We start from the raw sequence: 15,461 nt of genomic DNA on the forward strand, positions 1-15,461 counted from the left end.
TCATGATCTTTTGATGTAAAACATGATTTTTGAGTTATATATATATAAGTGAAATATTAGAAAATATTGGCTACATTTTGAGTTCGTGTACACTATAATAGAAACGACCTGTTCATATCATATTGTTTGTAGATGCGGCGATATGGATATGATCTATATGGTTTGTTTAGTAAAACACATGTTCTAAATTGTACCATCATACTCTATAATCAGAACCTTTTAAGGGATGAAAAATCAATGGTCCATAATGTATCAAAATTTTATGATTAATAAAATCACAATTTTGTGCCTAAACTCGCCAGTCCAAAGTGCAATCCTTGACAAAGATTCATTAAATAATGCTCACATCTACAAAATAAAAGTATGTAATGAATGTGATTTATAAAGAAAACTAAAAACCATGAAATGGATGTGATTTATACTCAATAATTCTATGCCTTCAATAGAACCAAAAACACATATATAGGATAAGTCTTTGGTGCACAATATCAATGAATTGAATCTCATATGTGCAAGTTGTTTTGACTCAATTTAACCCTTCACAGATGTGTTTGACATAGTTAATTTGTTAGTGATCAATGCTTGGATCATGTTTTTTTGACATAAAAATACCTTTTTTTAAGTTATAATAATTTGGTACATTTCTGGTTATTGATTTTTAAATTAACAAGAAATCTTGTTCAAACACCATATTCTAATGATTTGAAAGTTTTTTCCCACCAAACATATCATAAATCACATATATAAAGTTAAATTTACTTAAAAATATAAGAAATAAGATATTTGTCCTTTCAACTAATTAATGGTGTATGTACATTTGTGCTAGAAATATATTATATATATATATATATATATATGACCTACTTTAAATTTAATTGTATCTATAGTTATTAGAAGAAGCACGTTTTGGAAGAATGAAAGTGTGTGCTTTTTTATGAAATGCTCTCTTCCTCCAACATAAATATGAACTTTAACTAATGTTAAAATTAGAGTTGTCAATCGAGGAAGCGAGAGTGGTAAGCAATTTAGTAAACATGAGCGAAAAATGAGGTACTTCTAAATTTTTAGGAAGCAAGAAACACAAAATGACTTACAAGCGAATGAATAATTGTTTTGGAAGTGAACCAGAAGTGACTTAGGAATTGAACCAGAAATAAATGAATATTCAAGATTCGAAGGAAAAACAAAAAATGACCTAAGATTCGAGTGGAAAGTGAATATGAATCAAAATGGAAGTAAATATATAATTATATTTTTTTAATTTAGAAAAATATAAGATTTATGTTATCATTGACAAAATAAAACATGAGTATATAACATTCATGTTGATCTATTAATCTCAAAACTGAATTATATATGCAAGTGCAACCATTTAACAAATGCATCATATTGCAAGCATTTAATAAATAATACATTAATAAAAATTCTTAATTCACATTCGAGTTGCAAGTTGCAACAATTTAATAAATGCTTTTTTTGTAAGCATTTAATAAATAATACATCAAGAAAAATTTATAATTCATATTGTTGTTGCAACTATTTAACAAATTCATTATGTTGCAAGCATTTAATAAATAATACATCAGGAAAAATTCATAATTCATGTTCCAATTGTAAGTTGGAACTATTTAACAAATGCATCTAGTTGCAAACATTTAATAAATAATACATAAAAAAAATCATAATTCATATTTCAGTTGCAAGTTGCAACCATTTAACAAATGCATCCTGTTGCAAGCATTTAATAAATAATATATCAGGAAAATTTATAATTCATATTCTTGTTACAACCATTTAACAAACACATTATGTTGCAAACATTTAATAAATAATACATCAAGAAAACTAATAAACTTAGTTAAGAAGCATGAATTTTTTAAATAAATGAATCAAATAACTTGTTATTTGAGGTTGTGATCTTTGCAAGATAGAAAAAAATAATAAACTAAAAGATTATGATTAAATTTTTAAATACACAAAATAAATTATGCATTTAAGCACTAAAAAACATCATTTATTTTCAAGTATTTCAAAGCTACAAATTGTATTCATGAAATGTTAGTGACAAACAAATAATTTTTTAATTTCTCTACATCTACAAGTAAAAAGCCAAAAACACACACAACTGACTACACACAAATTAGCACCTTTGGCACATGTATCTCCAACATGCTGAAAATATCCTATACTATCACGAAGATTTTCTCGAATGGAAGTATAGAGTATAGTATAGACTATAGAACCATCCATTCTGGCAACTCTAGTACCTTTGCATGTAGTCACCAAATCTTGAGCATAATACAACATGAAAAATAAAACATTACAAGGAGCAGAAAAAATAGAAAAAGCGACGACCTCAATTCATCGCTAAACAGTTTAGCGATGGATTAACGTCGGCTTAGTGACGGATAACTTTCATCGCAAAATTATAGTCACTAATTAGCGATGGAAACTATATGTCGCAAGTTCCATCGCTAATTTGCGATGAATTAGCAAATGACATGATTTGTCGCAAGGCCATCGTTAATATACAAAGATTTTGGTTTGGCGACGGATTAAAATCCGTCGGTAATTCCATCGCTATTGTAGTGACGAACTTAGCGACGAATTAAAATTCATCGCAAAAACATTGGCCGATTCACTTTTGCGACGGATTAAAATCCGTCGGTAATTCCATCGCTGTTGTAGTGACGAACTTAGCGACGAATTAAAATTCATCGCAAAAACATTGGCCGATTCACTTTTGCGATGGATTAATATTTGTCCCTAATCCGTTGCAAAATTGAACGCCGATAGTAAATAGCAACGGATAATATCCGTCGCTAATCCGTCGCAAACAATAAAAAAAATTTAAAAAAAATTTGTTTAAAACATAAATATCGAGAAAAAATTCTCGTGATACAATTTATATTTCCTGTGTATAAAAAATAAAGTACGCATAAAAAATACATATAAAAAGCAACTAAAACAATTTATCGATCCACTATAATCCTCGCCAAAGTTCTAATTATTTACAAGTGAACATTTACAAAGAGTTTTTTTTTTGAAACAACAAGAAGGCACAACAAATTCAACACATGAATCTAATCATCGCCAAGATTCTGTGCGTCATCTTCTTTATTGTCTCGATCTGCCCCTTCAGCTCCTCTACGCTGATTATCTCCAGCATCCTACAAGAGAAAAGAAATGTTAGTATTGATAAACGAAATATAATAAAATAAATTATATGCAATGCACCTAAGTTAAGGCAATCAAAGTAACATGAGTGAATTACACATAATCTAGCTAGCAATAAAGTGAAGGATATTAACATAATTCATATGTGTTCTAAGGCTGACATAAAAAATTCATAACAATTCAATTATGCAAATATGTGTTCTAATCATGCATATACTAGCTGAAAATCTGACGACATGCAATACATCACATGAAACTTTCATACCTGAGAGACACCTGCAGACAAAGTTTTTTTGTCCCGAAAAAAGCTACACAACTCATTACAGACAACGTTGGAAATTGCTTCTTGTAAATAGTCACACATTGTGTCCTTAATAAGCTAACGTACATCATTCCAAGAATTAGGCTGGTCAGTCGGATGCTTGGAGCTGATGCTGAGTGGAGAACTCTGCGAGCCATGACTGGAAGATGCAATGACTGGTGAAATGTTCATATTACTCCCAAACTCGAACACACGACCTTTTTTGGGTTCACCGGTTGCAGTCACCCATGCTGCAAGATCAAAAGGTGGATGCTGCGTAGAGTTATCGCCATATCGCTCTACCATCTATTGCTCATATGACTCCTACAAAGTAATGATTACAATATGAATTAATAATTAAGAATTACAATGTTTATGATAACTTGTATATTACAATGTTTATTAATACAATAAATACATATCGTTGTCGTCCTCACATTCTCAAATACGAACTCTCCCATGGTCATACGTTTATGTGTTTCAACAAACACTTCCTTATATGGCACAGTGCCTTCTTTTCCTGCTTCCTGCAAAGTTAAATGACAAAAAAATTATTTAACAGGTATACAATAATACTTATAAAATTGACAATATATATATTGATGAGTTACCATTTTCTTCAGGTGGCTCCCAAAAGTCCTAGATTCACCTGTGTGTAGATGAACATCAGACATTTTCGCTCAGTTTTGTGCAGCCTTCGCTGAGCGGTTTCAAAATTCATGCCCCGCCCACTTATCACACATTGCATCCCAAACATCTGACATGATAGTAGGAGGTTCATGGCCCTTCCACTGCAGTGGATCATCTATCTCGCCAGATGCTTTTCTTGCTGCAGTCTTCATATTGTGCAGTATGTCTGCAAATTGACCGGCAGCCACCTTCTGCCACACCTTCCTCGCGTCCTGCTCCTCCATCGTGGTCGTGAAGCGATTAAAGCCTACAAATATTTTCAACAAGTTAGTAGACATGACTATAACAAAAAATTAAATATGAAACATATTAACTATGAGAAATGATTGTATACTATGAATGATGACCACAATCTGTCCAACACTTTCTTTGGGTACTCTTTTCATTGAGCGTCCAATCATGGTAGATGTTTAACTAGTGAATTCTTAATCTCTTATATTACTTGTGGCTCAAACCCCGCGCTGCACATGAATTGGTATACGTTAACTATCAATATACAATATTTATAAGATAAGTATAGGATAAGTGAAAATGAAATACTTACGGTCGATTATCGATATACACTATTTGAATGAGTCTTCTTGTGTCAGACTGAGAAGACCCTACATCCAGCGTTGTCTCGTGACTTGTATGAATAGCTGGTGTAGGTGGGCCATGTGCAAGCAAAATATTATTTATAGAAAAAAAGTTAAAAATTCACACAACGCGCATTTAAACTAATCAAGTATACAATAAGTTAAATGATATACCTATCAAAGCAACCCGTGAAGATGAAGGTTGAGACTGGTTATTATTGGGTGATTGACCACTGTAATCTTTACGAACCATATTCTAACAAATAAAAAATGCCATGCAATACATTCAAACATTGCAATACCTTCAAATCATTCAAATCATTGCAATACATTTCAATACATTTAAATAATTCAAATAATTCAAATGATTCACATCAAATATTGCAATACATTCAAATCATTCAAACACGTTATAATATATTCAAATCATAACTCTATAGGTATCAAAGATACATAATCAAAGAATAAAAAACGCCATGCAATACATTCAAACATTGCAATACCTTCAAATCATTCAAATCATTGCAATACATTCAAATAATTCAAATCATTGCAATACATTCAAATAATTCAAATCATTCACATCAAATATTGCAATACATTCAAATCATTCAAACATATTATAATACATTCAAATCATAACTCTATACGTATCAAAGATATATAATCAAAGAATAAAAAACGTCATGCAATACATTCAAACATTACAATACCTTCAAATTATTCAAATCATTCACATCAAATATTGCAATACATTAAAACATAAGATATTCAAATCAAATAGAAAATAACTTCATGCAATACATTCAAACATTGTAATACATTCAAATCATTCAAGTCATTGCAATACATTTCAAACATTGCAATACCTTCAAATCATTGCAACACATTTCAATACATTCAAATAGTTTAAATCATTCACATCAAATATTGCAATGCATTTAAATCATACAAACATGTTACAATACATTCAAATCATAACTCTATACGTATCGAAGATACATAATCAAAGAATAAAAAATGTCATGCAATATATTCAAACATTGCAATACCTTCAAATCATTGCACTACATTTCAATACATTCAAATAATTCAAATCATTCACATCAAATATTGCAATACATTCAAATCATTCAAACATGTTATAATACATTCAAATCATAACTTTATACGTATCGAAGATACATAATCAAAGAATAAAAAATGTCATGCAATACATTCAAACATTGCAATACTTTTAAATAGAGGTATGTATTACATGATTTATTTCACTAGCTCGACAATTCTTCCTCATCACTTGTTTGACTTTCATATTCTTCTTCTTCCTCCTCCTCCTCTTCTTCATCTTCTTCTTCATTGGCCGCCCATCCACTTGACATATCATTAGGATCACATTCTTCCATGAATGTTCCATCGACCAATGGAGATATGACATGCATACCATGCGCGACATTGTGATCATAAGAGAAGTAATACATATCATTTGATTGATAGTAATCACTCTCTTCAGTTAACTTATATTCTTGTAATTGATCATACTCGGGGTATAGTTTGGACTTCACCTTGCAAACTGCCCATCATTCATTTCTATCTGACTTCTTTGTACTCATATATGAAGTATAACAAACTTGTTGCGATTGCGAGGATAATATATAAATGGTTCATATGTTCCAAACCTTGATTTATGATTCACCTCCACAATGCATGAGGCTTTGTCGACTCTTGTTGCAGTGGGATAAAACCAATGACACTTGAATAAAGTTACCCTATTATTTATGCCTAAGTCAACTCCATTATTTCTTCTCTAACACCGTAATAGTTATGTTCATTTTCACTATAGCTGCTACCCTTGACACACACGCCACTATTCATCGTTGACTTGTTTACACCATAGTCTTTTGTATGGAATCAATAACCATTTACGATATACCCGTTGTAACATTGCATAATTTTGGTCGGACCATTTTGTAAATCACAAATTCTTTGATCTTTAACATCACCATGGCGGACCTACAAACATAAACAAAGACTGCGATCACGACTAATTAAGTAACTTATTGTTGTTTACATGGAGACAATGTATGTCATCGTCCTTACCAACTCTTTCTAACCATGCCACAAACTTATTTTCACGTTGTTTTTGTACTTCTACATCAGTGAGATGTGAAAGTTCTCTTCCCAACTCCAGATCAAATCGTTTGCACTTAACAAATACTTATATTACCGAACCATGTATGCACATATAAAACATAAAAGGATATAGCTTTGTGTTGCGTCTACATATACTTACTCGATGTATGGGTCGATCGCTGAGCAATTAAAAATGATATAGATTTGTGCTGTGTCTTGCTCTCGATCTTCTAAGAGTCTTGACCGGCAACTGCCAAAGGCATGCCCAAGTGGTTGAAATATCGACAGTTTGTCAGCTACAGTAAATTGTTCTCCATCAACGTTATAAGGTGGGCATGTGTAACGTGTTGGAATGTGAGGTTCAAAGTACATAGATGAGAAATTTGAAATCTCTTCTAAAGTGTACACCTCACAAATATATCTCTTTACTCTTGCTTTATTTCAAACCTTTTTTTTGAGGTCAAACATGCATCTGTCAAAAAAATACATCTCAAATTACAATAAATTTTTCAATAGCATTGTGTATGATCACCAAATGGGAATATCCACCTATATTGCACAGGACCACCAACCCTTAGTTCATATGGCAAGTGTATGATCAAATGTTCCATAACATCAAAAAATGCTGGCAGAAATATCTTCTCTAGCTGACAAATAATAGTAATGATAGAATCCTCGAGATTCTTTACCTCAGATACTATGACTTTCGATGCTCACAATGTTCTAAAAAATGTACTCAACTCGGATAATACCCCCCATATAGGTTTGTCTAACATATCATGGAATACTAGAAGTATCAACCGTTGCATAAAGATATGACAATCATGGATCTTCAACCCATATAATTGTTTCTCATCTATCTTCACAACCCGAGCAATGTTAGAGACGTATCCATCTGGAAATCTCAACTATCTCAACCATTGACATACCTGCATTATTTTATTTGGTCCAAGCACGTACCTTGCCTTTGGTTTCAGTACTTTGCCATTGTACTCTTTGAGTTCCATATCTGGTCTTTTACATATTACTTTAAATCCATATGGGCCTTCGAATTATTCTTCATTTTTCCTTTTACATTCATTACTGTATTAAATACATTATCAAACATATTTTTCTTCATATGCATCATATCCAAATTATGTCGTATCAATAAGGTTGGCCAATATGGTAGTTCTCAAAATATAGATTTCTTTATCCAATTGTGATTCTTCCTAAATCTAAGGAAGGGCATCGGGCTACGTGCATCTGCCAGTCCATATAGAAAGTATCACAATCTTCTTAAAATCTCTATGTCAGACAATCTTGTGAGTGGACCTTCTATTTCAGTTGTGCCTGCTTGAAACACATTCTTTTTTTGTCGAAACGGATGGTCGCTGGGTAGAAATCGACGGTGACACTCAAACCAGCACGACTTCCTTCCATGCGTCAATCTAAAAGATTTTGTATCCTTTATGCAGTACGGACATGTCAACCTCTCATGTGTGCTCCAACCATATGACATACCATATGCAAGAAAGTCACTGATTGTCCATAAAACAACAACCTTCATATTGAAATTTTGTTTTTTATGGGCATCGTACGTGAGAACACCGACATTCCACAATAATTTTAGTTCATCAATCAATGACCTTAAATATACATCAAGATTTTGGCCCGAAGAGGTCAGACCAGGGATCAATAGAGATAAGAAAAGATTTTGATGCTTCATACATAAGCTTGAAGGAAGGTTGTATGGAGTTACAAATAATGGCCAACACGAGTATGAAGTTGATCTACCCTCAAATGGATTAAATATATTTGTACATAAACCGAACCTAACATTTCTCACTTCCATTGCGAAGGTCTGATGAGTATGATCAAAGTGCTTCTAAGCTTCCGCATCAACATGATGCGTGATCTTGTCTTCATCATATCGAACTTTATTTGCATGTCATCTCATGTGTTTAGCTGTCCTCGAAGACATATACAATCGTTGCAATATAAGGATGAGAGGAAAGTAACAGAACAACTTATATGTCACTTCTTTTGATTTCGTGCAACCATTGCCTCTTGTCTTTGGCTTAAACCGAGGATGCTCACATGATGGGCATGATCTGTTATTTTCCTGATCTTTGAAATACAACATGCAGTGATTTGGACAAACATCTATCTTTTGATACCCCATACCTACAGCATTGAACATAACCTTCGCACGATAAAATTTTTTTGGCAATTTCTCATCTTTGGGCAACATACTCTTCACAATATAGCACAAATGATCAAAACATGATTGACTCAAATTAAACTCAAACTTCAAATTCAGTAGTTAAAGAACTGCAGACAAAATAATGTGACTCTCGTAACCATTCCAAAGTGGCTCATCAACATCTCTAAGTAAATCATAAAATCTATTAGCTGCATCATTTGATGCTTCTTCCTCTACCCCAATTGTTACATCACTAGGACCTATAGCGGAACCCAGTTCTGGTCCTACGACATCAAATATCAAATCCATATATGGATTATCGTGCACCACATTCACCTGTGCGCCAAAATTGTTCTTAAATTCTTCACCATGAAACATCCAATTTTGATAATCACTGACAAAACCTTTCCTATATAGGTGATTTCTAACGCTATGAGGTTTTACAAATCGATTATTCTTATAAATCTTGCAGGGACACCTAATCTGACCTGTGAGATCCATTGTACTGACAATTGTCATTGCAAATTTAATAAAATTGTCAACACCATCCATATTTTCAAGTGATACCTCATTGTCAACTATCCTACAATATATTCATTCACGGTTTGCAGTCATTTTGTCGTATAATGTTACGAATATTATCCTAACTAGTAAAAAAAAATCATCAGAATGCTATGATGAAGAAAATATCAAATTTATCATGTATTTATAGTAGATATAATAATTGGATATATATCACACACGCACACATACACACACACACACACACACATATATATATATATATATATATATAATGTCATACAATCACAAGAACTATGATGCATGCATTGATAACTTAATATTTTCATGTGCAAATTCATTTAAAACACGATACATTCATTTGAAGCATGTTTTTATGATACAATTTTCCATGAAAGCATAATCAAATTGAAAGTAACTTCATGCAAGAATGTATACAATCACATCAAACATTGCAATACATTCAAATCATTCATATCAAAACAATGTCAAACATGTACCTATAACAAACACACTCTAATATCCTGCTAACTACTACCATGACTAGTATGGAATCAGAACTCCAAAAATTAGAACACTTCTATTTTTATACATTAAAATTATGCTCAGTATGATCTCCAAACTCCATCAAAGCAGTCCTAGATATCCATAACTAAGTGAGTGTATGAACAGAAAAGTGTTGCATCCAAGAACTTAAATAACCTGTAATGCACATGCATCACTTACTCACCACGAGTATTTACCCGATTTGCATTGCTTTTGTCACTTACTTACCATGGATGGCGGGGCACAAGCTGGATCCGTTGAAAAATCTACAAGAGACACTATGTTAAAATGAAGTTTATTACCCGATAATAAGGAGGGTGACGCCCCTACGAGCCCGAACAGGAAGACACAACCCTCTGGTGAAAGCGAGACAGACAGGGGTGCTGCCTTTACTGGCAGTAAGGTCAAGGCAGAGAGGTCTAGGCCCCTCCCGTATCAATCATGAGGCAGGGGGGGTCTCGCCCCCTACCAAGGCAAAATTTCTCAACCGGGGGATCCACCCCCCACCGGGCAAAATTTCCTGGCAGAGGGATTCGCCCCCTGTCGGGCAAAAAAGACAAGGGGCACAAGGGCTTTGCCCCCTGTCGAAATTATCGAGGAGAGGGGGGCAAAGCCACCCCCTACCAGGGAAAACAAAAGGGCAGAGGGCTTCTCCCTCTGTCGATCATTCTTCGATAGCAGACAGGGGGGCTCCTGTCGGCAAAGTCAAGAGGACAGAGGGGCCCCTATCGACATTTGAAAGGACAGGGGCGAAGCCTCCTATCATGCCAGAGAAAAAGAGAACAAGGGCGAAGACCCCTATCCTGCCGAAGAGATCAAGGGCAAGGGGAGGGCCTGGTAGAGGCGATCGGGGCCTCTGCCAGCCCTCGCCGACTACACAGGGGTGGGGAGGGTTTGGTAGAGGCTTTCGAGCCTTTGCTAGCCCTCCGACAACCATAGGGGGAAGGAGGCAGCTACACCATAGGGGAAAGGGGAATGGTTACCTGTGGACGGGGCTCGTCGAAAAACCCAGAGGGGGAGCAACGAAAGGGAAAAGAGAGAGGAGGTCGATGGGCGTCGGGCGGGCCAACAGAGGTCGACGGGCGCCGGTCGGGTGAGCGATGGGAGGTCATCGGTCGGGCGGGCGATGGGAGGCAGATGGGCGACGATCGGGCGATTGACGAAACAGAAAGGGAAAAGGGGCTCTTATTAGGGATTTATGGAAAATTACATAAAATTTCTGATGCTGAGCCATCGCGAAGTTGTGACGGAATTATTCCGTCGGGAATCCGTTTCGAATTCATGACGGATTCTCGGTGGAATTCTTTTCATCGTTAAGTCCGCAAATAATTCGAATGTTAGCAACAAATAATTTTCTCTAGCTAATTCATCGCAAATTGGCGGAAAAAAAATCCATCACAAATTTTCATCGCTAATTATAGTTTTTCTTGTAGTGTCATTACAATGTTCAAGACATGAAGCATGCAAAATTTCATAAAGAAAGAGTGCAAAGCTTGTTGCAACAGACAGTGAGCAAAAATCTTGAGCAACCAATATTTGAAAATCATCAGAAAAAGGCTACCGTAATGTTAAAAACAACCATCATAAGGAGATAACTAGCGCATACCACAACAAACAAATAAGATTTACGAAAAGTGAAAATGCATGGTAAATGATACAAGCAACATTCAATTTGAGAGTGATAAGAATTTGGAAAGCAACACAAACTACAAAATCACTCAAACACAATATCTAAACATGACATTCCGTTATATAAATATAACACTCAGAAACAACCAACATTCATGAGAGATGAGAACAACTACTCTACCACAAATGAAGTTGTTCAAAATACATGGCAATTAAGAGTGACAACTAATAAAAATATGGAACAACAACATTCAATGATAATACAACCCAAAATCAAAACATGCAATTTCATAAATTGACAAGAAACGAGCCTCATAATAAAAAAACAAACATTCGACAAGGAAAAAAGACGAGAGATCCAAAAAAGGCGTGAGAGAGTGAGAGAGAAGAGTCAAAGACAAAGAGAGTGAAAGAGCAAGAGACAAAGAGAGTGAGAGATAGAGAGAGCGAAAGACGAAAAGAGTTTGAGAGACTCTCAGAGATGAAGAGAGTGAGAGATGAAGAGAGGGAGAGGAGAGTCGGAGTTAGAGATAAGAGAGCGAGAGGAGAGTCAGGGTGATAGAGAGTGAGAGACAAAGAGAGCGAGAGACGAAAAAAGAGTGAGAGACAGAGAGAATGAAAGAAACTGAAAGACAAAGATAGAGGCAGAGGGAGAGAGTGAGAGACAATAAGTGTGAGATAGAGAGAGGGAGAGTTGAATTAGGAGAGTGTGTGTGAGAGATGAGAGAGTTAGAGCGAGAGAGAGAGAGAGAGGACATGCTTGAAGACACCCATGGTCGCCAGAAGTTGATTAAGGGTCACCAAAGGTCTAGAATGAGAGAGAGAGAGTTTGGATTTGCGAAAATCGATACCCAATTTGACTTTCCCTTTTATAATGGCATAATGACCATTATATCCTTTAAAAAAAGTCATTTCTTTTATTTTCTGGTAAAAACATACATTTTTAAGAGATAAAATTGTCCATTACTAGGAAGTGAGCCTCACTTTCCTAAGATTGAGAAGCTCGCTTTCCATTTAAAAATAGTGCTTCCCCTAACGTTTAAGAAGCTCTGCATTTTGGGGAAGCACCCTTCCCCATGTATATATGGGCACTTCGAGTAAGCTTGATTAAAATTGCTTTTCTCATATCACAAGATAATTTTGTATTGTAAAACTTACAAAAGGACATAAAAAAAACATTTAAGTGAAATGCAAAACTTTTATCTATGTATTTTTTAGTAACGTGTTTTACTTGCTTTTCACTATTGCTTTTTATTCTTTTCATCCTACGTTTCCTAAATGCTGCACACTTCACATACATGACACTTTTTTGACTGCTCTTTTACACTTCACGCATTGCTTCTTGCAACAGACTTCGTCCTTTGACGTCCATGTTTCAACCTAAAAAGCACTGACAAGCTTTAGGGCACCGTGGTGCCATTGGTTGCTTTTAATTAAGTTCTTTAAGCATCTTTTTCCAGTAGACCATGATCATAAGTTCTTTAAACCGGTCTCATCAGCATCTTTGCAAATCGGCCTGAAAAGCTCGATAAGCATTGTATCGGCAAAAGATCGATACAAAATGAGCTGAATCGGCTTAATTTTTAAATAATTAAAATACCTTTAAAATATTTTTGATATTTTGCTGACACGTGTCATCTGCTGGTTAAAAAATTGGCCAATTTTAGCTTAATTCTGTTCATATTCATAATCATAATCATAATCGACCAATTCTCTAAATCATTTTGAAAATCAGTCAAGATTCGAACAACATCCCTTTATAACATCTTTTTCCAATGGATCATGGAGGTTGCACCCTTGAGATCTTCAAAGTTCCAAGCAAAGCAAGTTAGTGAAGAGATGGATTCACTCCATAAATTGATATGGAGTCCTGATCAGGTGCAATCACATGGCACAAAATCTGTGCATTAAGCACCTGTTCACCCTCCATCTCCATCAGGTCTTGAGCCACACAACTAACAGGTAGGGGTGGCAAAACCTGACACGACCCGCCAACCCGCCTCTTAGGTGGGTTCGGGTTTGGAAAAAATGAACCCGTTTATTAAACGGGTCGGGTTTGTGTTAGGGGTATGCCAACCCGCCAACCCATCTACCAACCCGCCAACCCGACCTGCCAACCCGACCCGTCAACCCGCCAACCTGACCCGCAAACCTGAGAACCCGTTTACCCGACCCAACCCATTTATTAAATGGGTTGGCGGGTCGTGTCGGGTTACCCGTTTATTAAACGGAGCGGGTTCTTGTTTTCCACAGCCGACCCATTTAATAAACGAGTCGGGTTCAGGTTGAGGTATGCTGACCCGCCAACCCATCGGGTCGACCCGCCAACCCGACACTATTGCCGCCCTTACTAACAGGCCCTGTCCCAAAGATGAAGGATGATTAATGCACAAATATTTATACAATCATATTGCACCTGATCTTTAGAGAATCAATTGTTGTTAGTTGGGAGAAAATGGGAGGTGAGGGTGCTGGGTGGCTGCCCCCAACCAATCGGTTTTGCTGGAAGTGAGGGCCGAGAAATTGGGTGGAGGGAGTGGTGCAGCAGCCACCCACGCGTGGCTTCGGTTGGTTGGCCAACGGGCCCACACCCATATCACCCCACTCCCTCCCCACCACGCTTCGTCGCCGAGTCCCCCCGGACCCACCTTTCTTTTTAAGCCCATTTCAGCCAAGCAACTCATACGTCACATCAAGTGCTTTACCTGTCTCCCTTTAATCCCAATTTTGCTAGGCTAGGCCTATAGGCTCTTCTACTCCCTTGTGACCCTTCGTATGATGCTTTTATGCCCTCATCAAATTACAATTTAAAACTAGGAAAGTTTTCATTTAAAATCCAACATTTTTGCTCTTAATTCCAAAGAATGTACGTTTTTTAAATTTTGTGATAAGGGCTTTTGTTTTTCTCAAAAATTGCAAAAAACAAAACAAAACAAAACATATAGCTGCTATTATCTATTAATTAACTTAAGTTAAATCACAAGTCCAATTAAAATAATAACCATCATTATCAAATATTCAAAATATTTACTCTTTTTTTTTTTATCAAATGTTATCAGCTCGTTACTCGCATTCCTTTAGTTCCTCCCTTCTCAATCAATTTTTTTTCATTTATCTTTCACTTCTCGCTTTTTAGTTTATGTTTTGAATTTTTTTTTTTTGCTTTCGCTCATTTTCTCTGGTTCTCTTCATGTTTTCTTTTTCGCTTTCTACACACTTCCATAATAGCTTCTAAAACAAATCTTGCTTCATGCATTATATTACACTACAAGAAAATTGTTAATTAAGGACGAAAATTTGCGACGGATTTTTTCCATCGCAAATTAGCGACAAATTAGCTAGAGAAAACTTTTTTCATGAATCCGTCGCTAATTAGCGACGAATTAGCGATGAAAGTTGTTTCATCGCTAATCCGTCGCTAATTAGCGATAGATTAACGACAACAATTTTTCGTCGCTAATTCTCAATACAAGAAAACCATTTTAGCGAGGGATTTAGCGAGGGAATTTTTCCGTCGCTATTTTTCCGTCGCTAATCCGTCGCTAATTAGCGACGGAAAAATTCCCTCGCTAATTTTCGATTTAAACTAAGCGCGAAATTTTCCCTCTCTCCTCGTTCGAAATTTAAATCGACCGCGCGATTTAAACCGCTCTCTCCCTGTCAAAGAGCGCGTTGGAGAGCATGACGGCGATGAGGCAGATTGTTG

The sequence above is a fragment of the Nuphar pumila genome, chromosome 16 (assembly GCF_984573655.1).
Source record: "Nuphar pumila chromosome 16, dmNupPumi1.hap1.1, whole genome shotgun sequence".
NCBI lineage: Eukaryota > Viridiplantae > Streptophyta > Magnoliopsida > Nymphaeales > Nymphaeaceae > Nuphar > Nuphar pumila.